General features: G+C 42.2%; 1 non-coding gene across 1 annotated transcript; it reads left to right on the top strand.

The window, feature by feature from the left end:
* Positions 1-216: 216 nt before the first annotated feature.
* Positions 217-289, top strand: trnak-uuu (transfer RNA lysine (anticodon UUU)). Its single transcript has one exon. It is a non-coding gene; the product is annotated as a tRNA-Lys (tRNA).
* The last annotated feature ends 3,699 nt before the right edge of the window (positions 290-3,988 follow it).

The raw sequence follows: 3,988 nt of genomic DNA on the forward strand, positions 1-3,988 counted from the left end.
CTGCTGCAGATAGTTTCCCACCGACTTGCTCTCTTCCTTTTTTCTTCACACTCCTCCTTAACTCCCTGTTTCCCTCCATGAAGGCCTTCTTCTTTATGCTCAGTGGCTGCAACACAAGTTCACATCAACCAGGCGTTTGTTCAGAAAACAGCGTCACAGCTTTGGACTCAGGAAGTGTTTCAGATGTCAGCTGTCACTCAGACACACTCTCATAGGGCCTGGATAGCTCAGTTGGTAGAGCATCAGACTTTTAATCTGAGGGTCCAGGGTTCAAGTCCCTGTTCAGGTGTAGAAATGTGATCTACTGCTTAACCTGTACTTCCCTCTATGCCTGCACTCTGTTTCTACACTGTCACCTCTGACAGAGCCTGGCTGATGCTTATTGTTAGCTTTGCTGTTAGCTGCATCGTTATATCCTCATTTGTAACTTATATAAACTATAGAATAATTCTATATAAACTATAGAAATCACCTTAAATACACCAGTTGCAGAGTGTTGATCACATTCACTGAAACTACAACAGCTTAAGAGCATTTATCATGAATAGTTCTGCTTTATATCAGGGCTTCTTTTCACTTAGATTTCACTATTTGGACAATCTGTAATGAATGAACACCCAGAACAGAACACAAGACATTACAGAGATAAATCAACGCTGGTGCAGTTTAAACAACAAGGGCATTGTTTGCTTCATTTAAGTGGTAATAAAACAAAGCACTTCATCAGAAAAATCAGTGTCAGAAATATATTTTGTAAAGGCCTCAAGAGACATAGATGTTGGAGGAAGTTGCGTAAACTGTGATGATGTCACAAGTTCAGTCGCAGTGGTGCTTCCAGCTTCTCTGGAGTTTGCTTTGTTCCACATAAGCAGCAGTATTCTTTAGTATTTCAGCTTTAGACTGACAACATTTGTTGCTCAGTTTTCCTCTGAGCCACAGAGATGCTCAGCTTTCATTGTGTCCAATAACTGCAGCTTCTAAAGTGGATTTCATAGCACTGCTGCATATCTGACAGTTATCAGATCATTTGGGTGGAAACACATACATCACAACCCTCTGAATCTGCTTTCAGTCCCACTTGAACAGTCTCTCACAGTTTCAGACACAAAATGTGTCTTTTAGTTTGAATCTCAGCTGATATCTCCAACAACTGTAGAGGGACTCATATCATTTCACCAGCTGGTGTGATAAACTTACAGAAACACCTCAGGAGCAGCACCTGGGATCTTTTGGGAGAAAAGGGGATTCTCTCCATGCTGATAGAGCTGGTGATAAATGAGTTTATAACTCTCGTTTCAGGTCACTTGCCCTTCCTCGTGTGTCTCGGTCTGATTGTGGGATGAATGTTTCCACCTGTCCCCTGTTAACCCAGTGTATAAGAGTCTGCGTCCCCCCTTGTCTTGTGCCAGTGGGTCGTATTCGTCAGTATCTACGTGCGTTCACTCCAGCCTTCCCAAGTCTGGTCACAGCCTTGTTCCAAGCAACCTTCGTGCTTTGTTCTGTTTCTCTCAGAGAGAGTTTTTGGTTTTGGTCATTTTTATATCACAGATTGGTTAAACCATAGTATATGTTTCATAGCTCTTTTGTTTCCTCCGAGTGGAGCGATTCTTTGTTTTCTTAAATATTTTTCATAGCCTAGTGCCTCTGCTTTGCAGGAGTGTTTTTCAGTTGATTACTAACCATAGTCTTCTTAGTCTTTCCTCCGTAGTGGGAGGGATTTTGCGTTACTTATAACTTTTGATAGTCTTTTTGTTTTTCCTCCTTATAGTGGAGCGAGTATTATTTTGATCATTTTTATAGTTATACTTCTTCCATTTTTGGGAGAAGTATATTTAGATAATTCCATAGCCTGTATTTTCTTCTCTCTGGGAGAATTGATCCTCTGCTTTTCAATAAAGCTTGTTATTGGAAAACCTTATCCCTGCATCTGCGTCCTGAGTTCCTGGGCCTGACAACACTTTCCATATAGCTTATTGCGGACAGACGCTTTTAAAGTATCTATCTGTTGAGTTGTAAATACATTTTATGATAGTTATCCCATATATACTCTGTTTTCTTATAAGAGTTTTGAGCAAAGTTGTGCCTTGCTTATTTGTGTGAAGGTCGTAAATTCCACTGTTAGGAATGTGGTCTGGTCCGCCTGAAACTGAATCCCCCTTCCCTTCTTTTGAGAGCTTTTTGTACACACCCATTTCCGAATAAAATGGAGGAGGCGTGATGGAGAAGCTTCAGAGTGGTTAGGAGATTGTAAGGAGCCGTCTCCTCACCAGCTCTCCTCAGGAGTAAAAATCCTTGACATCTCTCTATCTTTATGAATTTCTAGGTATTTGAACCTGACACTATCCATAGATTATGACATTAAAAACCGAACAAGTTCAACAATACTGTACATCCATGTAGGCCTATTCATTAAACATTAATGTACCTGTAACCTGTAATGAATTATTCATAATACACAAACAACGGTATGCACTAGCCTATCAACTGACTAAGAACGTACACTCATGCCACTTTCATGAGACAACTAAAGGAAAAAAAGAATAATGACAGAAATAACAAACCATATTCATAACAGGATTTTGAACTTAAATGGGAAAATATAAGTTTGATCCAGCTTAAATAGGTAGCCCATATGGACAGTATTGGTCGGTTAGAGAAGTTGTTTATTTGATGTTATATCTAATATTGCAGAATATCAAAGCCTGTGGAAGAGAGAAGTGTTTGAGGCCCTGGACCTGGTGCGCTCAGAGGTGGAGCGGCGTTTTGATCAGGAGGGACTCCGCGGAGCTGCAGGGCGAGAGCAGGCAGTTCAGGGGAAACGAGTAGATGTGGGTTCCCCGGAACTGACCCCCTTTCCACGAGAGCGGCTAAGCCTTGAGCTGGACATACTGAGGGATGTGTGTAGGGGTCCATCCTGCAAACCTTGCAGCCCCAACCCCGCTCCATGCTGTCAGAGGTGGAGAAGCTCATTAGGCTTTCTCTGGCCCCGCCCATATCTGTGGCGGCATCCGAGCGCTCTTTCTCAGCCTGAAAACCTGGCTGCGCAGCACCATGACGCAGGAGAGACTAACACATTTGGCCATTATGAACGCTCACAGCGACCTTATGGATGAAAGCCATGTCTCGACCCTGCTTAGAATTTTCATTAGTAGTGTTAGACCCGATTCTTTATATTGGAAGCCCAAGAACAAGCTGGAGGAATCTTAAGTTAAACAAAGTATTTATTCGTGGTCACATGTGAAGTTTAGCCGTGCTGAACTCGGAGAGACAGAGCCCTCGCAGGGCCTCCATCAGAGAGAGCCCCGATATCTGGACACATTTCATATTTATGTCCACCTTTATCTCACAGAGGTTGTACCTACATTTGACGACGCATCATTGAATATTTACTCATGCTGTGAGCAGGCCATCCACCGTCTTTGTCATGTTCTTTGGATGTGATAAGCGATGTGTGTGTGTGTGCGTGTTGTTTCAGGCGTGCATCTACTGTACCAGACCTATCTGTCCTAAGAGACGCTTTATCTGACCCAGTTATTTTATCCCGCTACGTCATCTTAAAGTGTTGGACATACATTGCGTTTGTATGAGCAGAGTGTACACGTACAAACTAGGAACATAGATTATCTAGAGAACTACAGAATATGAATACATAAAGTCTAAGAATAAAGCCAATTTATAACATTCCCCCTCTTGGCATGATTTCATCATGTCAACCTTAAAATGAGGTCGGAGTGTAATATTCTGTATTGTGTCACCCCTGTTAGCGGCAGCCAACCTAGCAGGGCCCCAAACTGCAAGTCCGCGGCCACTTTAAGGTGCAGCACAACCAGAGGAGATTTTTTGTCATCATTATGTAAGCATCAATGTGTAAGCTGTTCTTCATTGCGTTATCAGCAGCAAGCAAGTCTTCATTGCACAGGCATGTGGCAAATAATAAACAATAATAATAATAAACAATTCTAATGCGTTAGCAAAACTTTTCTATCCG

This window comes from Odontesthes bonariensis, chromosome 11, assembly GCF_027942865.1.
Source record: "Odontesthes bonariensis isolate fOdoBon6 chromosome 11, fOdoBon6.hap1, whole genome shotgun sequence".
In the NCBI taxonomy this organism is placed as follows: Eukaryota; Metazoa; Chordata; class Actinopteri; order Atheriniformes; family Atherinopsidae; genus Odontesthes; species Odontesthes bonariensis.